Genomic DNA, 24144 nt, shown 5'->3' on the forward strand with positions numbered 1-24144 from the left:
GCAGAGGATGGGCCAGATGCAGAGGAAAGCCCCTACATTCTGGATTGAATACAAGGGAGGAGAAGATGAGCTTTTTAGTGGAAGAAAAAGTCAGCTGTTTATAGTTGGCTCAGCTTGTTGGTCACTAGCTGTGGCTACGGGGTTATCAGTCTGTGTTTCTGTTGAAGATGAGGGGATAATAGCTCATTTCCAAGACTCCTTTAATTGGCTTTAGTCTGGTAGCACGGAGCACTGATATGTTATCAATTCTTTCTAATCAGACACTAGTTCTGTTCTGCAACACACCAGCAAGACCCATTTAGGGAGTGGTCATATGCCTATATGTGGAAGCAGCTGCTGCAACAAGAAGTTATGTTTAAAACTATGTCAGTGAGCAGTTGAAAAACTATCCTCCACCAAAAAAAATTTCACATCAGAGGAAAGAAATACATTCCCAAAGGGGATGCGCTTTGTTTGAGTACACTGCAATGTGGTAGTCTTTCTAATTATCACCTAGTCAAAGAGGATGTTTTCTGTTTCTTGTGTATGGCTGCATGTTACTCATTCCTGGCTCAATTCTCACCCCTGTAATTTCAGCACTCATCTGTAGTGCTGGAATGCATGCCCAAAGAATAAAGCCCATGAGAAACAGATTAGTAAGAAAAAAGAAAGCAAATCCCCTCCTCCTTGAAATCTGTAACAACACCCCCCTTAGTATGGATATGAGACACTTCAAAAAGATGGGTGTAGTAGAAAATTAAAAACATGCTTTGGCTTCATGTTTCGGAAGCACTAGCTCAAGTAGCAGCAGGTATCTTGCTTTTTCTGCTCTCAGTTTCCCCACATCAGATTTATAATCTATTCCCAAACACAGACTAGGAGCATGCATAGCAAGCAGATACTTTTATTTTCAACACAGATGCATCCCATCTCCTTTGTACAAGACTGTGACCACAGACAGAAGCCTCTTGCAGGGACTCTATCATTAGTAGTATGCTCATTAGTTTCCCCTCTTTTCCTCAGTATTGTTTCCCTTTCAGTGGAAACACTGACAGAATAGTGAATATATTTCACCAACTGAGGAATATATTTATTGTAGGTATCTCCAATAGAAATCTGGAGCATAAATTATGCAAAAGCTCTCTGCTTCTTCATTTCACTGCAGGCAAATGACAGGGTCCTCTCTGTTTGCATAATTCTGAATTCAGGTGTTGACAGGCAACTTCAGGAAAGAAAAACTGTCTCATATACACTGTGTTTTAAAATTAAGGTGTCACATATAAAAGCATGGAGTCATTGAAATCTGAGATCATCTATTCTGTATTTCATTAGTGTGATTATTTCCACATATCTGCTTGCTACAACACATTGCAAAGCCCCAATTCACCCATCATTCAGAAGCCATCTCAGCTTGAAATTTGGTGGTTAAAGCATGCTGCACATCCTGGTCCACTTGTAGACCTGATTTTCCTCAGCACAGGAGCCACAATACGCAGAGAGGTGGGGGGCAGGTCTATTTAGAATCCCCAAGCACCCACCTGTTCTCTTTTGCCTGCCTGAATTGAGGAAAGGGGATGTTGCACCAGCGCACACATAGCCCCAGCATCTGAGCACCCTGGTCATTCAGAAAACTTGTGTGACTACAATTTTCAGACAGATAGATTGGTCCGAGCCTCACACAAAACCCTCTTCTTTGTGAGAGTTGACAGAGAATTGCATTACCTATGCTTCTTACTCATTGCTGTATTAGGAACGTGCTTTTCTTCCCGTCTCTTTAGGAGATAACGTTAGAACTGCAGGTCCAGCCCTGCCCGGAGAGGCTCATTCCTGAGCATTTGCTTGTCTTTTCCCCAGGCTTGTTTGCAACGTGTCAGTGATGGTGATAAAAGTCAGCTGAACTGAAGGCAATGTAAACAGCCAAGTACTGTCTTCATGCTGTCCCTCTGAAGTGCCTCCTAGAAAGTCTGGAAAAAAGATGTGAATAGTTTATTAAGGACAGCATGTTAAGGACATGTCTACCTTTTTGGTAGCCTCTCTGGAGACTTGTAACAAGGTTGCTCATTCCTTCCATGACAACAAATCATTTGAGTGGCCCTTGTCTGAGAAGCAGGACATGGCTAAATTAAACACAAGGCATAGCTTAGTCCTCTGACAGATAGGCTTCAGTTGCAGTTTGTGAGGGCCAAGCTTCATCCATGCTGGAGAAAGGAGCTGCTCAGTTCCCCAGGAGACCAGACAGCCCCTGTTGCCTCAGGATGCTCAGACTCCTATCAGATGAGCTCCTTTAAATGTGCAGCCTTACTTTTTTCAACTGATTCTTAAAAAACAACAGGCCCTGTAGGAAAAAGAAAAACCAACAAAACCAACACAATTTAAAAAAACCCCTTTCAATTCAAAACACATAGTTGTGAAAAAGCCATGCTCTGAACCAGGGTGAGAGAAAGCAGCTCAAGGCATATATTCTACCCCAGCCTGCATTTAATTATGTGTTTTGAATTGAAAACAAACATATTTAAAATGGCTACTGAGACGCACTTCTCGAATGAATCCAAGATGATGGCAGATGTTAGGGCTTCTGTGATAAATGATTTCAAAGGCACAGAGGCCGATCACCCTTTTACAGTGACAGCACTCAGGTCTCTGCAGCCGCTTCCCAGCTCTCCAGTGGTTTCTTCACTTGACGGTTTTTGGGACACTTTTCCACCCTGTTTCACAACACTGCCACATCATTCAAGTGGGATGAAACCGAGTAGTTTCTGTGACATTCGTGCAGAAGGATGGCCACTGTGATCCTAAGGAATGTGGCACCCACAAGCAGACACATGGCTTTGATATTTTTTATTTTATTCAGAGCCCTCTAATTTAGAAAGCCATGTGTCACCAGGCAAAACCGAATGCTAGCTCACAGTGATCACAGCCTCGTGCCTCTCTCTCCTGCAGCAGTGAACGACTCAAGAAGTTGCTAGAGAAGTTCCTCAGGAAAGTCCTCCATTTTTAAGAAAAGTTGTTCGCTGGCTGGCAGTTAGGAAAGAGGCTGGAAGACAGAACTGGCCCAGCACAAGCCTTAAGAAATAGTGGGCTCCATAAAAAGCCCAGAAGGTCATAACCAAAAGTAAACTGTCAGCTTTCGCTTAGAATAATGGAATAATGGGTAGTGGGACAGTGGGAAGAATCAATGTGTTCAAGTACAACAAAAAAGTTCTGAAAAATGAATGTATCCTAAACACCAAGCTGGGACTGCCACATATAGAATATATGGAAAATTACTAATATACCAGTATGGGAGAGGAAGAAAGGGAAATAATTTCGGACCAAAATATAACATATTGGAAAAAAATAATTGTCATCCAGCTCATATTTCCTCTTCAGATGGAAGACAAGTTCTCCTCTCAAACAACTTATAATTTGACAGTATGTCCCTTCCCTCCTTCTCTGCAACTTGCCAGTGTTTTTGGAAAAGGCTTTTCTTCCTGGTTTCCCTAGCCAAAGCAGTCTTGCTGGATGCAGGATGCCCTGGGAAGGAGTATTCCATTACTTGTATAAAATTTTTTTGGAAAGATCAAATTTGGGAAGGAGAACAGGAAGACAAAATGACTTACATTCAATGAAATAAGTAACTATTTAGCTACTGAATCTGCTCTTGGTGATCCTTTTACACTGATAACACCTAGAGCTTCTGTGGCTGGGAAGAGTCATGAAACATGCTGAGCCTCGCCCAGTTAGTTCTGCTTGACCTCCCACTTGACTCTGTTACACCTCGCCTGTGATGGAGACCATGACCTGCTCTCAGGTTTCCCACTTGTGAGCGTTGAAGTGTTAGTCCCAAAATCCACTTTGTAAGTGGGCTGTAAGATGGGTGCATGAGGCACAGGCAAATTCCTCCTGCAAGAGATAAGTCTCCAGCAGTCGTAGGCATGTGGATCAAATGGTGCAGGCAGGGGTCAAGGATCCAGATAAGCAGAAGGTGAGCTCCAGGAGCATCCAGCTCTCTCGTCATGGGGAGAGCCTTGTAGCCCACTTTCCTGCTGATTTCAAATTGGAGCAGCACAGAAATGTCTTCAGATATCAGCTCAGTCTTGGAGTTTCTCAACATCAGTTCCCATGACAGTAATACTGTGATTCTTGGTAAACACAGGTGCCTTTTGTATCCAACTTTTCATTCTTTGGATACAGAACCTACCTGGAATCTGTGGATTAAGAAGCAGTGGTTCTTATGAAATCCAGGAGAGATTGGTCCCAGCATAGCCATCAACCAGGATGAAATTTAACTTCATCAATATTGTATGTTATTCAGAAACATGTATTTACTGTTAAAAAAAAAAAAAAAGAAAAAAGAAAAAGAAAAAAAGAGTAATATGGAGCTTTTGTACACCTTGCTATTCTCTGAGGTTCTGCCAGGAACAGCCTTTTGGAGGATGAAACACACAGCTACATACATGTAATGGCTCTTGGCTTATGCTTGCATCCTGAATGATGTATAAGAAAATAATAATTAAAAAAAAATTAAAAATTTGTTAAGTAGAAAACACACCCAAACATCACTTCTCTGCAGGCAGATTTTGCAGTGTTCTGACACATCATGCCTTCTGCAGTGTGTATGTGTGTGTGTGTGTTCTTGTGCTTGTACCATGCACACATTGGTCGCCTGTCTTCCAACAGATCTTGGTGTTACTGTTCAATTGTGCTGTATTATAAACACACAGTCTTTCCTGTTGGTTTCTTGATCTGGACTGCTGTGGAGACAGCAGTCATAGGGCAGCAATTCCATTAATATTTGTGTTCTTTCCTTCTGTGACTTGTAGCATCCTGAATTATTAGCTGTTTGGAGCTAGAACCAAGCAAAAGACAACACAACTGCAAACTGTGTGCTTGGTCCCCAGAATGTAATCTGAAGGTCAGGGTTACATGCCTCTATCACTTCAGCAAAATGTCCAGAGTACCCTGACTGTAAAGCCATCTATGGTCAGCTAATAGAAAACAAAAAATGTGGAATTACATTGGAAATCATGTCCAGTTCCAGCAGTCAGAGACAAGGTTAAGGTTGCAAAGATGTCTTTGCCCAGAAAAGAGAGATAGTCTGTCCCTGTGTGGGACATTTCCTATGACCAAAATGAGATGGGCACATTGTGGCTACTCCTACATAACATCTGACAGTTCTATTGCTTAAATGATCCTCTTACTCAGACTGCTCAGAGAAAAGAAACCAGGGGGCTCATTCCACAGTGGGAAGGGATTCAAGGCATTTGAAACTGGACATGCCATCCTGGCAGCCTGTTGTGTTTGTGCCCAGGGGATATTTTGCACTAACCTGCTGATGCTGTGACTGTGCGGAGGAGCAAACCATGCAGGGAAAGACAGAGACAGGCTTCTTGACTTTCAAAGACTTTGGATGAAAAAAGAAAGCCAGAAAAAGGCTGACAGCAGAGATCAAAACCCTTACCATCCTAAGTGTGGCAGCATCATGGGACAGTCCCTGCACAGGAGAGGGACCAAGACCAAACACCAGGCAGAGCTGCCTTCCTTTCTCCCCATTCCACTTGCGGGGCTGCAGTCAGCACTTAGGGACTGCGATGAGGAGAAAGGAAAGCCCCTCCCACAGATGCCACAGTGTAAAATGATGGTGGGAGAGGAAACACCAGAGACAGAGAAAACAGGAAAGGACAGTGCAACCTGCACAAATTTGCAGATAGGAAAGCACAACTGGGAAAACAAATAAGATGTCAGGGAAAATATCAAATTAGTAGACAGAAAACACCCAGGAAAGAGACAATCTGATCTAGCATCTGTAAGCAGGGAGTTTCCCACTGCAGTATTATTTCAAGGAACTGTTAATCAGGAAAACACTGAGAGGCTTTTTAAAAGCCATTGGCTGCATCTGTATCAGTAAACTAAACAGCCCTTTGTCTGGCTCCAAAGTTGGAGATAGAGCCTGGCCACACCTGCAGCTATTGAACTCTGTTAACCTCTAAAGGAGTGTCCATGGGTAGACTGCCTGTTGGGCACAGACCCCATGTGAGCTATGACCAGGAATGCCTTGGGAGAATTGCTAACTGGCATGACTAAACTGTGCCAGGGACATTTCAGAAAGTTAAAATTGTTCACAACTGAGAACACGTTCTCAGATCTCAGGATGTTTTATCATCACAGATACAGCTGTGGGTGCCTGTGCACTTTGCACACCCATTAAAAACATCATCTAGAGGGTTTGATGATGGGTTGTAAGGACAGAAGTTGAATCAGGAAAAATATGATGTAAAGATATTGGGGACATTGGAAATGGCAAAAGCTCTCTCTGTGATCCAACATCCTGTATTGAAGAGTGGGCAAGGACCAGAACTTTGAGAGGAGGTTGGACAAATATATAAGAAAATAGGCGACCCATGGACAAACACAGTTCTGAAAGTGCATAAGTGACTGTCACTTTCTGCTGTAATTCTGTAATTCTGAATGAGTTACCTTACAAATCAGGTTTTTAAAGAGTAGTTCATATCTCATCTTCTCTAAAAGAGATACTAAAATGCAAAACATTTTAGGATTTATCAGCCCATTGTATTTTTATCGTTATTTTGTGTGTTCATTCACTGGCTTGGTCACTTGAAGCATCCTATGATTCTCTTTGACATGAGATAATGCAATTGACTTTTTTGCCATCAGTGTGCTTTCTTCCCACCTCTATGATATACTAAGACAGAAAACAAAGATGTCTCAAGAAGTTTAGTTAGTGGGCAATCTAATCTAAGAATTTTGATATAATCACAGAATTACAGAACAGCTAGAGTCGGAAGAAGATCATCTAGTCCAACACCCCTGCCAAGGCAGGGTTATCTAGGGCAGGTTACACAGGAGCAAGTGCATGACCTCCCTGGGCAGGCTGCTCCAGTGCTCTGCCACCCTCAATGCAAAGGAGTTCTTCCTTATGTTGAGGTGGAACTTCTTGTGTTTTAGTTTATGGCCATTACTCTTCATCCTGTTGCTGTGCACCACTGAATAGCCTGGCACCAACCCCCTGGCACCTGCCTTTGAGATATTTATATGCACTGATAAGATTCCCTTTCAGTCTTCTCCTTTCAGACTACATAGGCCCAGTTCCCTCAGTGTCTCTTTGTAAGAGAGAAGGTCCAGATCCCTAATCATCTTTGTGGACCTCTGTTTTGTGGCCCTCCATTGGATCCTCTCCGGTAGCTCCTTGTCTTTCTTGAACTGTGGAGACCAGAATTTAACCCAGTACCTCAGATGCAGCCTCACTATGGCCCAGTAGAGGGGAAGGATCATATTTGTTCTGAGAGAAATTGCTCTTGATTATTTCCAGTTGTATCAGATTTGCTGTTGAACTTGCAAGCACCATGGAAAAATAAACCAAAAACTGTACCTGCTAGCAGTGTATTTAAAATGGTCTTTTGAAGATGATGACTCTTCTGAACTAGTTAGGCTTCACACTGGAAACAAGATAGGAAATGTTTCACCTGGAGAAATTTTTTGTTACTACTTGACAATGCCATACCAAAGCTGCCAAAGGATTTCTGTCTTTGCTACAGATACAAATCAGAAGGCATTTTAAAATTCAAATTCCACTTATTAGCCCCAGTGATACCTTTGGCAAGTATTCCTGATTTTCACTAGTGAAAATCAGAGGTAAGTATGCTGTGTTTTACAGGTTGAACCAATCATAAACTAACAGATGGCTCAGAGGTTATTGGACAGCCAGGATGAAAAGGAATATGCTTCTTTCTTGCCCAGGTCTTCCTGTTAAAATGTCTGCTTTCCGCTCACCTCCTTTTACTGTGATTACAGTTCTCTCCACCCTACCGAAGAAAGATTACACTACTGTTGCTTACAGTAAGGGTTATTTTGGTTAAGTCAAACTTGATGTAAATTACTTGGACAACAGTCAAGACATTACAGGACTGTGAGGAAATAGAGTTTTCCTTGCATGCAGAGCTGGAATGCAGTCTCCAGAGCACTTGCAAGAGAGCATGATAACATCACTAACTCCAATACCACCTTACTCCAGTCCAGTAAAAGATATAGTCCGGCCACACTAACCTTTTCTTTTTTTCCAGTCTGGACAGGCTCAAGCTCCTTACTTGAAAGAAAATAATGAGCCTTGAGGTCAGTTTTGTTATTTTGGGTAGAGCTCCTTCTTTCAAGCAAGCTTCTGTGTAACACATGAGAACAATTTCCAGGCCCTTATCAGAGCACCAGCCAAGGAGTGTCTAGCCCACTATCTGCATCTTCCCAGAGAAACAATGAGAACCCAAAGGCAGACAGCAAGGCAAGCGCCAGTACACCCTCCCTGGAGAGTGGCAGCACGGGTGGGAAGGGGGGGCAATCATCGCCCTGTTGGGAACATAATAGCCCCTGGGTAGGCCACTGCAAACAGGAAGGGTGTGGACAGGATCTGAGTGCAGCTGCTGCTCTGCTAACAGCATCTGTTCCCACCAGCTCTGATCCGGGGGCATGCGGCATTCTGTGCCGCCAGATAAACACTCTTGGAGTGGGGTCTGTTTGCCTTACAGGTATGTCCCTAATGAGGTGTGTGCCCAGGCAGCCACACACTCTGCATCCAGGAGCAACAAGACTCTGCCTTTCTGGGAGGATTGCCACAGGCGCTTGCAACCTTTTCACGAGTCCGGGAAAGGTGTCATCATGTGAAGACTGCTCGTCAGCCCCAGTTTTCTCACAGACCAGCACGATCACAGCCATTACTGTTGCTCCTGCCACACCAGCCAGGCTCCTTCTCTCGCTCTTGTTTCTGTGACTGAATCCCTCAGAGCAGGGCACCCAATTTAACCTAATTAGTTAGGAGAAAATTATTCTAGTTGACTTCTTGGCATGCCTCGAGTACTTTGTATGTCATAGCTGGGGCCCTTATGTTTGGGAAGAATCAGGGAATCCCAAATTACCAATTTACAGGTACAGAAACACTGCCTCACTGGGAATAGATTTGGAGTTGAACCTGCAAGCCCAATCCAACACCCGCTGAAGCCGACAGGAAGCTGTTCAGAAACTTCAAGGTGTGTTTGTGAGTCCCTGGCAAATGAGGAGGGAAACTGAGTAAGTGTCACAATGTCAGAAGTCTTCAAGATCGCTTACCCTCCCTGTAGTCCAAAGGCTTGCACTGAGGAGGAGGAAGAGCAGCTGAAGTTAACTGGCTCATTCCCATTTTCAGAGGTGAAGCATACCATTGCTCATAGGGATGTTGGCATTTGTACAAGGCATCTTAGGAATGTGGGTCTTCTTCTTCACCAGGAGGGGACATGAGACAGTGACAAACTACCTTCAGGTTCTTCACTGGAAGAAATAGCAGGGAAAAAGTTAGGAGGTCAGTGTTTTCTGACAAATCATACTTGGGTCAGCTGAAAAGTTATCTGTAGCCAAAGGGCAGTGGGTCCTGCCTGTTCTCTTTAGGAGCCCCCCTCAACCCCTGAATTCTCTGTAGAGAGCAGCCTGGTGCAAAAATCCATCTGGAATTGTCTTCTTCCTGCAGTCAACAAGAAGCAGTGATACATATGATATGAAGATACTAAATGTGGGCAGGAGAGCAGGCTGTGAAAATGTTGGAATCTGGGGGAAAACACAAGGAACTTTTATATTCCTTCTATTGATATTCAAGGCAAGCATGCCATGAATAAGGTGATGTCCAGTTTAATTGCACTCCTGGGAGTATTGTCAAACTCATCTGTGTACAGTAGCATTTGCAGAAAGCTTGGTTGAATTGAGAAAAAAGACTTTCAGATGTGAAAGATGAGTCAGGTGGACACTAAAGGCCTTCATTATGGTGCCTTTTGCAAATAATTTGTATCTCTGGGATTTTTAATATTTCCATTAAGGAGAACAAACCAGCAAAACTCTAATTTGCAGCTGCCCAAACCCATTTGGCCAGAGAATTATGTGGTAGAGGCCTGCTTATAAACTACAATAAACCAAGTCCTCCAGTTTCTACCTTTGATTAATTTCATGACAGTTTTCCAGAGCTGAAATGAACTAGAACCTTAGTGTATGGTTCAATATAATTAGCACCCTGCCATTATTTTGTGGGGTGTGTCAACCAATGACTAAATAGATCATGAGCTGTCAGTATTCACAAGTTTGTGGTTCTTTCCAGTGAACAGCTGCAGGCAAATAATTGTTTCTGTCTGCATCAAGGATTAGACTTTTATTTTTTGACTGTGAACTTTAAGCTTTCCTTCCATTCTCTGTCATTTGTTCTGTGAACTGCAATAGTGCCACATTTTACTAGATTTTGTGCCTTCTTTGGCAGCCATTATGGCTATTCCAAAACACTCTTTTTATATCTGACTTTACTCACATTCACTGAAGTCAGGGGAAAAACACCCTATTTTGTCTTTATGAAAGAAATTGAACAAGAAGTGCCCAGGACTGTCAGGACCCAATGCACTCTGTTTATCAATGTCTTGCAAACACCAGGTGTAGCCACTCTGCATGGGCAGCTGTGGTGAGCTGCTGAACCTGCAGCACCAGGAGCACCTACAGGGCTCAGAAAAAAGCTCCACAGCACATTTTCCCGTCATCTTCAAAGGGGTTTGGATCAAGCCCTTTAGGCACTTATTTCAGAAAAACAAGATTGTGGGAAAGAGAAGAAAAAGCATTGGAACAACTTTTTGCTTTGTTTTGTATTGTTTTGTCTTGTCATGTTTTAAAGTTCCTTTTATCTCTGACTGGCCTAGTGCATTTATAAAAGATTATTCCTTCAATATGTGGACTGAATTCAATATCAATATTTTACAATAACCATATTTCTCTGATTAAGAGCAACATTATTAAATATAGTACTTTTTAGATAACTATTTAGAAAAAACTTATTAGATAAGCATTAAAAAACTTACCTATTAGGTATATGTATATGTATATATATATATATATATATATATGTATGTATGTATGTATATATGTATGTATAGATACCTCAACATTTATAGCAAAAATCTCAGCAAAACCACTGACTAAAGTAACTGAAAACATTATAAAAGTCTATGAGTTTTTAAAGAGAGGTTAGAGTTCATATTTGTGGTCACAGCAGAAGGTTATTTTTTAACTCTGTCTAGTGGTGGAAAGTGTCTGACTTCTCTATGCCAAAGAGGAGAGAGCATAGAGGGAGCTTCAACAGCTTGGAAGATAGAAACAATGATTTGGTGAAGTTTTGTTAGATGCAGGATGTTTTAGACATTATCAGGAATAAATATAAGTTCCTGCATACATTTAACCCAGTGGATGGGATACTCAAATCTCAGAGAAATATGAATTTGTTTCGTATTTCCAGAGGCATGCCATTAATTTGACTTCTTTTGACTTATTAAGTATTTGTGGAAACTTCATTTTATGCAGGAAATAGCTATAATCACCAGCAAATGTGACTTTAATAACTGAGATACTGGAAGCCATTTTTGGTTGGCACTAAACCTCACACACACTAAAACCTTGTGATAAAATGATCTATTTCCTTATCTAAAGTTGAAAGTCAGGACAAATCCAACCAATTAAGAAAATCCTCAAGCATGATACCATATTTCCTTTCTAAAATTAAACTCTGGCTGAAGATTCTCTTACTTCTGCTAGATGTCCTCAAAATGCAAATATTGACAGCAAAATAAAAGTTTATAGAATATTTTTGTTTAAAAAGAATAGTCTTTGTTTTACCTGACAAGTAAAAGAATATAAAACACAGCTTGGAAACACTGTGAATTGGTACAAGCAGTTGATTACCAATTTATTTCGCTTTGCAAACTAAATACCAGTAAAATGCTTTTGACGTTTTTGTTCTTCCAGCCTGAGGAGGGTTCATGTGAAAATATATGTGCCTGTGCAGGTTTGGACACTGACTGTACTTCCACTGATATAAATGGAGAGACTTCCATCATTGGGGTATTAAATTTTAAACAGGATAATGGAAATGTTATGGAAAAGACTCAAGCCCCTTGCGAATAGCAGCCTTGGTGGATTTATTTCTCACCCATCCCCACTGCCTGTGGGACACATGACCTCTGGCTCCCCAACCAGACAGTCAGACACACAGTAAATGTAACTCTGGTCCTGGGAATCATAAGGGGGGAAAAGGACACGTCCATAAACAGGGACAAACATCTTTCCTTAAGCAAAGCTGTCGGATCCATTTAAACAGAGACCTGCTCAATCTTTTCCTCTGGGGCCACTTTTTCCTGTCTGGGAACGTCTGTGGCATTGCCTGTCTGCTCCCGAGTGACCATCACTGGAGGTTTAGATAAGGCAAGAAATCGCACTCAACAGTCTATTGATCCCAGGCTCCAAGGAAAAATGGGAAGGCTGTACTTTTGCTACCACTCTTTCAGAGGAAAAAAACCCCAACAAAACCCAAGCACTTATCAACTGAACAAAGGCTGTATTGTCTGCTGGGAAATAGGGATCCTTAGCAATTGTCCTAATTTGTATTTGTGTAAGAGAAGTGCTTTTAGGTGGTCTAGCTCAAGTATTAGTCTGAGGGTGGCAGCTACAGGCTTTAGCTATGAAGCTGACTCTAGAATAAATTATATGAGGCAAAGAAAAAAAAAGAAATTTTACTACCTGTGGCAACATTAAGTTGTAAATGCCTTGGAGCAAAACTCATGTCCTGTGTTTGAATACAGGGCAGAACACCACAACTGCAGACTGCAAATATTATTAATTATACCTTCTGGAGCTTAAAATTTGGTGGTTTACCTTTAAACAAGGAAAAAAGGCATTTAACCATCTTAATACATACACAGTCAAATTAATCAAACATTTACATATGAAATTATATTAATAACTGAATAAATATAAACATGCCCTATGCCCGAGCACTTGTCTTCTAGAGCAGTTCACATGTAGGTAGGAGTTGATTGTGCCTTTTGTGTGCATTATAATGGTCAGAACCCTCTGTGTATCAAATGCCTGTGAAGGAGGAGCTGAAGGGAGCAGCTCTCTGCATCTTTTAGAGTTTAGAAGGATACCAGATCACTTGGACCAAACCAGCTTTGACATGCAAAAACACTGCATGGGTCTAATGAAACTATTTTTTTTTATTTGCACTGGGAAAGGGCCCAGAAACCTTAATCACATATGGTGTCTGTTTCTCAAAGACCCTGTAAAATAGTTGTAATGAGAAAACTGCCTGTGCTCCACAGACCTTGAAAGACAGGACTCTCTTTCTGTTTTTAGAATATGTAGCAGCTGTTGATAAAGGAGCAAAGCACAAAGATGCTGATGTAGAGAATTATGGGCCATGCCTTTAGCTGGTATATATTGGCACAGCTCCAGAACATCACATTATTTGCCATTCCTTCAACTGGTATATACTGGCACAGCTCCAGTGACTTCACAGAGTGCTGCTAATTTACACCAAACTTATCTGGCTTTGTATCCATAATTAATGCCAGAAACAATACATAGTCATAAAGGAGAATTATTGTTTGAAACCTTGAATGAGAGGCAGACAAGATGCTTTCTGTCTCCCAGGAAAAGACACATGCTGGTTTTGTCTTTTTCATCATTCAGGAAAATTGCCAAATAAAGGCTCAGACCAGCCCAGGATGAAGTCAGTAGAAAGTTTCCCTATTTTACCCCGAGATTTTTGCTCTTGGATGTGACACCACTTCAGTGGTGGGATGAGTGGCTTGGTGTAGGTTCAGATAAACAGGTACTTTTGATAGACACATAAAATAACATTGGAAATATCTGTCAGAGGCAGGTAATTTTTGCTCTTTGGATAAGATCACACTAGACCTTAAATCAAAATCAAAGTCCAGGTCTGAGCCCTGCCTGTCCTCTTTAAACTGTTAAATTCTAATGTGAGGTACTCCTGGAAGAGGTTTTCTCACCTTAAAGTGAGGTATGAACGGAAAGAAAGCCATGGGAGTCACAGGGGTATTTGTGAAACCACAAAAGCCTAGAGGAACTTCCTTTCCTTCACATGGTTTCCTTTCAGGAGCACCAGGACAACCACCAACACCCCACTTTCAAGAGAAGGTTTTCAGCCTAGAGCTCTCAGCAGTATTTTGCATGGCCTTGCCCATGCTGCAAGTATCGGATCTGTTGGCATGAAGAATTGGTGCCATATGTGAGTGGATTTAGATGTGCTCTGGTGGGAGTCTGGGACCAGCACCAGTGGATGGGCATGGTGTGTTTCTGGCTGTGCTTTAGCAGCCAGCACTGGCTGGCATTCCCAGGGGGCTGACTGACTTCCCACCCAGGTCACCTGTTGAAAAGACGGAGCTTGGCAAACTGATGGAAGAGGTTGTATGACATGGCACTGAGGACAGCAGTGGGACAAACTTTACTTGGAATGTCCTTTCCTGTCCTGTGTTCCTGGCTATTACTCTAGCCTTGTTAAAAAGTGACAAAGGTAGGTGTAGCTGCACATAATATCCCACCAAAATGAGACAGAGACCTGAGCTAACTGGAGAAAGCAAATAGCATTTTTTGAATGCTGTTTTTGACTGGCTGAATGAGATAGTTTGTAACAGTTAGAACAGTAAGCACCTTAAAGACTGACTGAAAACACTTGCTATTTGGTGAAATGCAAAGGATACGATTGCACTCCTAATAAAAACTGACTTTATACTTGTTTAGTGGAAGGAAGGATGAAACTTAATCTTTTAATAGCATGCAACTGAACCATAGATTTAAATTTCCTCTGAATCTTGAACAGTGTAGTGGAGCTGAGCAATGCACATAGCTGACCACTACTAAACAGGCTAAATTTCCAAGTTAACTTAATCGAAGACCCCTGTTGTGGCTCCACGTAAATCAAGAGAGGATTGCTCTCAGTTATTCTACCCTTGGCTAAAGAACAGTGCTGTTTTCAGACTTGTCCATGGAGACTACAATCTGAAATAGCTATCAGAATGAAACTGGACAATACTCTCTGATTAAAACACAAGGGTACTTAGGTTAACCAAAATCTTTAATGAGTTATTATTTATGTTGTCAGCTTGTTTCAGTATGAATTCTCCCTCTCCAATTCTAAAAAATTCATCTGTTCTTTCTGTTAGCTTCAATCTGGATTTATGTTTCACCCTGATTAAACTGTCTTCAAATTTTTATTAAGGGAAAGATCTCAGTTTCTTTTAAAAATATTATATCAAGCCAAAACCGTGCTTTGAATATGGTGTTTGCAGGAAATCTTTAAAGCCATTTTAAGCTGCTTTTCTTAGAATTATCTCAAAATATTAAAAAAATAAGTTCGCTGCAAACTTTAGCAGTATACCTCACTGAGTCACAAAAGAGATTCTGAATTACTTTCCAGTATAAGTGATTGGAAGTTATTCTTCTTTTCCTTTTGACTTTGGATGCACAGCATAATATTATTATCAATGAGTAGTAATGAAAGAAAACTAACTTATGTGAGGATTGTCTTTGATCCACACTAACAAGAGTCAAAAAAGAAGAAAGAGCTTAAGAGCTACAGTACCTATATTCCATCTAGAGTGAGCTCATAAGATTACAGAAAGCAGAATCTTAAGCTTACTATCATGCTGTCTTGGGAGTTTTTCTACTGATGGGCTCTGTCCAAGATTTCACCCAGGACTGTGATGTTCTAAAGTGGCTCTGAAACAGATCAATAATTCACAGGAATTTCTTCATTCATGCTGCAGAAGTTAAAATAAAGGAAAGCATTACAGTGTTGATATTACCAGATGAAGAACCCTTCTATTTAAATAGTAGTTGCTCCTTCAAGCAAGAGGTATATAATCTGTTTTACAGATGACACACCAGTGTCAGCCTTTGGAAACCCGGATGTTTTGAGCCTGTTGCTGGGACTGAAATTTTAGAAATCACAGAAAAATAACTGTCCAGTTTTCATGTTTAAACAGCATTCGTAGGAGGGATTTTTATGAGTTTCTTCAGAAAAGAGAAACTGAGCTTCATCGTCATACTCTAGGGCAAAACAGATGCAATCAGCAGGCTGGGGTCACTTGTCAGGGAACTGCTCACAAGAAACACCATTTGGCGTCCATAGTCCAACGGGAATATTCTTGAAGAGCAGAAAAAGACAGTATTTTAGGCTGTGTTTTCCACAGCTTTAGGTCAACTTTTTCAGACTCCTCCGTTTCATTGGAGTCTTTCAAATGCAGGCTGCTGCAAGACATACTGTGATAACTGATGGTCTGTCTACCTTGGGAGCGTTTTTCTGACTCTGGAAACTAAGCAGGCAGGTTCTCATGAGGGTGCATTTTTGAATATATTCTCCATTGCTGCAGTTTCCCAGTTCTGAGGTATAATGGGAAAAGAATGTCATAAATCTCATGGCCACCAACCTGAACAGAAGGGTATGAACACCAGGGAGCAAACTGAGTCCATTATGTCTGGAGAAGCTGCTAGATTTCCAGTAGATATTTGGGAGCATTAGTTCAGAGAAAATTATTGTATAGAATGCTTATAATTAGCACTACTTTATTTCTTATTGTCAAGGTGGTTATTTGTTAAATGACCCACCACTTTCTAATTTGATGTTTGGAAAGCATACCATGCAAGACAATTTAGATTTTTCTCCCTGTTGTTTTAAAATATCGAGGAAGGAGTTGCCAAAGGTATTTTTATGTTAATTAACAATTCAGTTGGGTTACAAAAAAACCCAAAAAACCCCCACCAGATGATGTTGTGAAGCAAATCACGTTTTTGGTAGAAGTAGTCCCTAGTGTTTCCCTCTGTGATGATTGTCACACAGATCTCCAAGATCCTTGTCCTAACTGGACTGATGTTGCTTACAGTGGCACTAAAGAATACAGTAAAATCTAACAGCAGTAGATTCACTTTGGTAGGGGAATGCAGAGGCTGCTTTTCTTTAAATCAGGACTTGAGGCTTCCAAGCAATACCTAAAATAAGAGAACTGAATTTCAAGTAACACGGTAGCTAGTATACTAACAGAAATATATATCATATAGTGATGCTGGTGATTCCTACGGAAAGCATGAGTGATTTGGGGAAAACCCTAATCACAGCTCTGGAGCTGACTGATGAAAGCAAACAAGGGCTGACTGCTGCCTCCCAGGCACTGGTGTCTCCTATGATTCTGTGCACAATAGCAGCCCCCATGCCAAGCTTCACAGGAAGCTGAAGGGTGAACTTCATCCATAGATTTCACAGGATCAGGTTACCTGCATTCATAAAAACCCCGTAGGTACAATTAACTTCTCAGCTATCCTTCATTAAATGGCAAACAATCCCACATTGCAGGTTGCTTTCCCTCCTTCCCACACAGGTTTTGTACCATCCTAGCTTCCAGAAATGACACATTACTAGCATTATAGGCACTGAGATCAGCGTCTTAAATTACAAAGCAGCTCACTGGATTTGGGGTTTCCTGCTTTATCCAGAGGTGTTGCTGGCTCCCTATCCCAAATTTCAGTACACAGTGCTTCTCATTTTATAAACTTCGCTTCTTTTTGTTTAGGGTCTTTAGATTGGTTTTCTTTTCTCTTTTTAAATTTCATGTCCAGAAGGGTGGTTATGTAATTACTAAAGGCTATATACTTATTTCGCTTTAATTTCACAAAAAATATAGAGTCAACACTCTGAGAGAAATTTTGCAAACTACTTCCTTTTTGTGGGATTCTTCTAGAGTTAATTAAGTTTCCACGGAAAATGTTTTCAAGAATGAGATCTCCCTCCTCTCTTCCCACCTATTTTAATTGTCACACTCCCTTATGCCATTCTTTTTTCATTTATTATTTTTCTTCTTGTACAAGGTACAAATTAGGGCTGTAAGAGCAGGCTTATAAGCCTGATCAACTTTAAGCATGTCCTTTGCATATAATTTATGTCAGTAAAATGAACCATTTGCACTTATATTAGAGGGAAGAAACTATAAATTATAGCCTGCCAATGAAGTGATTCATGTAGAAGCAGAAAAGGAAGGGGAGAAGTGAATGACAAAAAGCTGACCTTTTTTACAGCAGCATGTAAGAGAACAGGCTTGGCCCCACACATATATCCTGAATTTAGTCAGGAGCACATAATGTATCTTGGGGTCTTAGAAAAGTGGGAAGGTTTGAAGAAAAAATTATGGAACTGGAAGTAGCTTTAGAAATGAAAGAAAGCCCACCAAACAAAGGGTGGTTGATCCCAAAACAAAAAACCAGGCAAGTACTAGGGCACTCTCCAAAACATCTCAAACTCTGAAAAGTCAAGATCTTTGTTGTACAAAATATTTTTAATATTTTTAGTTTCCAGACCCTTGGCATGTTCCTTAACAAAAATGAGTTTCTTTCAGACTTGAAAACATATCACAGAACTGTAAAGTTCTTTTGCATTTAGTATTGCATTAGCTGGGACAAGGGTATTTATATCAGTGGCTCTGTAACAGACTGTTCCTGGCTTGCTGGAAGTGTCTGACTGACCAGTAGTGACAAATGGTCTAAAAAAGGAAAATAATCAAAACAAGAAACAGTTGCTAAACAATTTCTTAAAGCCAGATTTTCATTGACTTGAAAGGAACTGCACCCATTTACCCACAGCAAGAATCTTGCTTGCTTTCACTGGAAAGCTGTGGAGACTCTTACCATGAGAAAAATTACTTGTTCTCAAACTACAGAAGACACTGGCTCCCACCTTGCTCAGTATTTAGCATTCAGCAACAGGAAACTTGTTTAAGAATTTAGAGGAAAAAACAGATACTCTGCCCCACACCCATTCCTCAATATATTCCCAGCCTGGACATCTTATAATTACAGGCAAAAGAGGCTACCCTAAACCTTGGATATTAACTACAATGATTGAAATTTTATTTAGAAAAACCAAAACCAAAACCAAAACCAAAACAAACTAACAAACAAAAAAACCCAAACAAGAAAACCCCAACCAAAAAAAAAACCCCCACCCAAAAAAACCCCCCACAAAAAACCCCTCAACCCCCCCCCCCAAAAAAAACCCTAAACCCCCAAAAAACCAAAAAAACCCTCCACCCCACAAAACAAAACAAAAACCCACAAAAAACATTCATCCCAACACTTGGAGTATTAACATTTTCAGAGTTTGTTGGTGGTATGCAGAGTATTCAAGACACTTGCAGACCTCTGGCCACACTTCTGTCTGAGAGCCAGCCCAGGTAGGAATGTGACAGCCTGGCAGTCCTGGCACTTAGGTAATGTTTCTTGCTCTCCAGATTACTGCTGCTACAGCACTTCAACTCTTGAATCTCTTAGCATATTCAAACTCCTGAAGCACGAAGTAAGAGATAATAAACCTCACTTTATCTGTTTAGTATTTGTAACTCTTTCATACATCAAACACAGTCCTCTGCTACTTGTTGTTCTTTTTTTTTTTTCATGTGAGAATGTCTTGTTCTTCTGTCTTAGGAGCTTTCTCTATCAAGCACTGTAGTCCAAATATAGGAAAAAATGTGAAGGATTTTAACAATTCAGCTTATTACAACACTTGAAGAACATAATGCAGCCTCTTGCATTACATGATCAAAATATCCTGTTTAGCCCTGTAGCTAAAACGTAACAAACTAATTATATAAATTAAACCACTATGGCTGATATATTATTATTATATTTTAGCTGTAGATATAAGATGTTTTCAACTATTCTTCCAAGTCTTTTCATCATCAGTAAAGCAGTCACTAATCAAGGACTGCCAAAGACAGCGACAAGGTTTATAAGGCTGCAGTTGTAAGAAAGATCAGTGCAGGGATGGATCCTTTTTTCATATCTCTGCAATAGCACTGAAAACCCAAAGAAGGTTCAAGGAAGCTTTTGGCCCAGGATTACCGCATGGACACAAGATAAAATATCTCCCATAATTTTTACATATTAAATCAGTTCATTTTCTGTTAGAGGTTTACTTGCATCATTCAATGGTGTGTTGGTTTCCTTAATTAAATCCCAGATTTTGTGTCAGTGTGGTCTAGGACAAGATATTTGCTGTTAGTATCCCTATCACTTTCCTCTTTTAGCACAGTCTAATTAGATCTATCCTGCTACTTTCTTCTAAAAATAGAGTTTCCAAGCTCAAAATCCTAATTCTATATTATTACTATTATTATTATTATTACTACTACTACTACTACTACTACTACTACTACCCCATATACAAACTGCTGGCAGTTGCTTATGTTCTAGGAGTCATTTTGAACTCCTGAGCAAAACAAGTGGTGCCAAAGAGATGAAGAAATGAAACAGAATGCATCACAAATAGCTCTATGATCTGGACAGTCAACTCCATCTTGCTAACAGGGAAAGTAAGTGACTAAAGGCTTATTAACTAAATATCTAAGTAATTCTATTAATCATAAATTGCCATAATAGTATTATTATTGTGAGCAGGATATTATTATGAAACTCCAATGAATTTCTGGACCACTGGCAGCTTTTTAAAAAGGCATCAGAAGAGGGCTGTGACACTTAAGCCGGTTTAAAACCTCAGATCAGGCAATGCTGTTGCATGTATACTAAAAGTTCACTTGCTTTCTTCTTGCATACTTTCTCCAAACCTGCGTGATGTGAAGAAATTTAGCTGTACAAACCAAAACAAACAACACATATAAAGCAACTCAGAAAAAGGAAAAATATTTTGAGTACCAAGAGAAATTGTACTCCTAAAACTCTGTATGGGACAATCAGGAACTGGCTCTTTCTGCTCATGGGGAATGAAGGTAAAAAGCAAGACAAGAGGCAGGGAAGGAAGAGCTACAGAATGGATTCAGTCTGAAATGCCATCAGAAATAAGGGAGGGGTTCTCATCTGTGGTGTCTGTAGAGCAATTATTGGCTTCTGTGCTAAATTTGACAGCCTGTATCTTAGTGCTGTAAAAAGATCAAGAAAAATGAAACTTTTGGACAATCCTAACATTTTCATAGTTCATTTTTTGTATGGTGACCTCAACTCACACTCGTGGTCCAGAGGCATCCTATGGGCATAAAATTATTCAGAATATTCACTGTGCACTTGTGGCACAGTTGCTAAAGTAGGCATTGCAGAGCTTAGAGCAAATCTAATGTCTCACTGCATGCAAACTTAATCAACAGAATTTACAATTGCTCTTGTGTTGCTGGAATGAAGGACTGACTTTTTTGTGAGTTGGAAGATGGCTTCTCTAATCCTTATTGCCTTGAAAGACTTTATTGTTGTTTTCATCACTTGACCCATTACTCTTTTCATAATTTAATTAAATTATAAACTCCCTTGCTGATGCCGCTTGTTGGATATTTTCCCAACCTTCTTTGTATGAACTCCTGTTCATCTACTGCTTTTTCAATTTTCCAATCTGCTCTGCCACTAACATCCCTGTTGGAAGTTAGAAGCTGACACACAAATCCATTTAAAGTAAGGTCTGGGTCTGTTTTTTGATCTAGTACATATTTTTTAAAAAAGCCCCTTACAAAATTGTACCATTTCCTCTACTTTGAGCAAGTGCAAGAAGAATAAATACTTGTCTGTTCTCCCATGATGTGTAGGAGGTGACCTGGGCTGCATTGTAAATGAGTAGAGTAGATAGGCTTTTGGAGGTATGCTGTAAAGCAGCCACAGCTCTCCACAACAGGAACACACTTTTCTCCTGCTTTCAGAAAAATCAGAATAATTTTTGCAGATCAAAACCAGCTCAGCAACTTTCCACTGACATGTCAAAGAAACTGTTTGCAACATTTTATTTTCATTTTTAAGCCTGTTCAGTATGTTATTTCCCCAAACTCCCCCCAAAAGAAGAGACAAATCTATCGCCAGAGTCTTAGCTGGTACTCTTTCCACAGAAGGAGAACTTCTGTAAAGCTGATACTTATTAATGCAGCCAAAAGTCTTGTTTTTTGCAGAGCTGTGGGTGCACACACTGGCAGTGCCAAGGCAGATGAAATAATTTGGGTTGTGTTTGTCTGCTCCAGTGCTACCATGCTGACAACATGCATGCTCAGTGTGCTATGCAGTACTTACTACAAATTATCAAAAAAGGAAAAAGTTTGTAAACAGAAGTGCTTTGTCCATCTCAGAATAATTTTCCTACTTTCTTTAGACCTAAGCAGGTCTAAAGCCTCATCTGTGTTTATTTCACTGTATTGCAGAAGGGGAACCATGTTCTCTCTTTCTCACAGATAGTCCTAAGAATTGCCGAACTGGCAGGCATGTGCAGATGCAGCAAAATAATTTCCTGCAGTTAGAACTATTAGATATGATCCACCTGCCTCACCATTATCTGTATTGGTAGAAAGTTTCTTCCCTAAAAACTTTGGCCGAAGCCAAATGCTTTCATTATTAGCTGTGATCACCCAGCCTGTACTTCTGTATCATTGCTCTTTCTCCTGGTTTTATGTTTGCCTGCTGAGAACATCACCTTCTGTACCATTTGTGTTATGTATAGCAGAAGCCTTCTGTAACTGAGCTGATTGCTGTGATTGAGGCCAATCTGTTAACACTGAATGTCAGAGAATTTTAAATGAGGGTGTTTGCAAATCAGGTAAGGTAATATTACTTTTTCCTATAAACACTCTACTTGCATTGGAATGTCTTCATTGGCTGCCTATCCCACTTGTGAATTCCTTGAATGATAAAGTAATAGGTATTTCTCTCCTAACAGGCAATTACTTTTCAAGTCTGGAATCAGACCCTGTAAGAGTTCAATAGAAGATATTCAGTCTCTTTGCATCACTGTCCCCTATTTCCAGGATGACATTTTCTCATAAAAATTCATCACTGCAGAATACACTGAGACAATTATTTAATTTAAAAAGTAATTTACTAGTAATTTTTCTAACCTATAGTTCTACTATTATTTGTGCTGCTATGTCCTTTGTGAGCAGACCTCATAATCCTAGAAGATGCATACCCTTATTACAAAAAGTCTGTGCTCAAGTACCAATAATCTGCTGAAAGAAGTTTAGCCTTGAATAATGGTGAGACACAGTAATTGAAAGGTACAGGTTGCAGATGGAATAGAAGAAAAGACAGCAAATTTTACACAATAATCCATAACGTCTACCATTTGCTCTGCAGGGTGTTAATGCACAAAACACAGCAGAAAACTGCCCTTTTTCTGCTCTTTTGTTGTGGACAGTTATTTTGTTGGCTACATGTTTTGGATAGATGTGGTGTCATCATGTATTTACATTCAGTATTTCTTACCTGATTCAAGCCTGCTGACTGTTAGGAAACACATCAGTCATTGGAGGTTTTCACACAGTGGGTTTCTTCTATCCACCCTCTTGTCCATGCATGCACAAATTCAGACAGGTATCCAGAGGTCCCCACCAGGGGCAGATCTCTTTTATAGCTGTAAATGAAAAGACCATCTTTGTGAGAAAAGCAACACAAGTAAAAACATTCTTAATTCCCTTGGATTAGAAATTTGCATCTGGCCACCCTACCCAATGCCATCCTTTTTCTGTGTCTTGCCTCTCTGACCTTTCAGATTGCACAAATCTGTACCACTTTCCTCCCTTATGCTTTCCCTAGCTCAGGTTCTGGGACCCATCCGGGATGGGTCTGACGTTTTTGTTTAGTATAGCAGCCAGCTTTCCTTTGGTATGACTGAATGGGAAGCTGACAGGCTGAGTAACTGGTTACAACGAACCTATCTCTTTCTCATCTGAGTGGAAAAAAAAAGCACCTTAAAAAAAATCCAGTGACAGTCTGCTGTGGAAAGTCAGGTATCACAACAGGCTGAAAAAGTACATGTATTCTGCTTCATGGCCTCCCTAAGGAGCTTTTTAAACATAAGAAATAAATTAACAAAAATCTAACTGTTTTGAGTCATAAGGCAATAGTTGTGCTTACACTCTAGAGACCAGTACACCAGGATTATATCACCATCTCTATAAGCTTTGTACATCTCCAGGGTAACATTGGAAACCAGTTCCACTCATTTTGGTCTCTCTCTGTAAGGTACTGAAAAATGGATACCCCTTCCCCGTGCTATTTGTCTTCCAAATCTCCTCCCATGACACATGTGTGCCCCGTCAAACAGCAGCAGGGCAGAGGTGGGGAGGGAGGGCTCACCCTCCTGGGCTGTGCTTAGGCTCCAGCCTGTTGTTAACAGGCAAAGGAAATGCTTCAGTGTGAACACTGTGGGGAGACAGCCTTGAAAACGACTTGCAGCAACTAAACTGCTGACCCAGCAGCAGCACAGGGGGGAGTTCTCCTATGCACACAGACTGTCTCAAAAAGAAATAAGAAAGTAAGGATCAAATCAAACCAAATCAAAGACCTGCCCTGTCCAGA

The 24144-nt window shown here is 40.5% G+C and overlaps 1 long non-coding RNA gene across 2 annotated transcripts; it reads right to left on the reverse strand.

Moving 5' to 3' along the window:
* Nucleotides 1–768: 768 nt before the first annotated feature.
* On the reverse strand, nucleotides 769–23793 carry LOC136287751 (uncharacterized). Of its 2 annotated transcripts, XR_010720297.1 has the most exons (4): nucleotides 23701–23793; nucleotides 23050–23197; nucleotides 9073–9270; nucleotides 769–1943 (listed from the first exon to the last, which is right to left on the reverse strand). It is a non-coding gene; the product is annotated as an uncharacterized lncRNA (long non-coding RNA). The 2 variants fall into 2 exon arrangements; XR_010720298.1 differs by lacking the exons at nucleotides 769–1943; nucleotides 9073–9270 and adding an exon at nucleotides 20273–20429.
* Nucleotides 23794–24144: the final 351 nt, after the last annotated feature.

Source organism: Chamaea fasciata, unplaced genomic scaffold, assembly GCF_029207755.1.
Source record: "Chamaea fasciata isolate MVZ Bird 193981 ecotype frontalis unplaced genomic scaffold, bChaFas1.0.hap1 SCAF_3, whole genome shotgun sequence".
NCBI classification, from domain to species: Eukaryota; Metazoa; Chordata; class Aves; order Passeriformes; family Sylviidae; genus Chamaea; species Chamaea fasciata.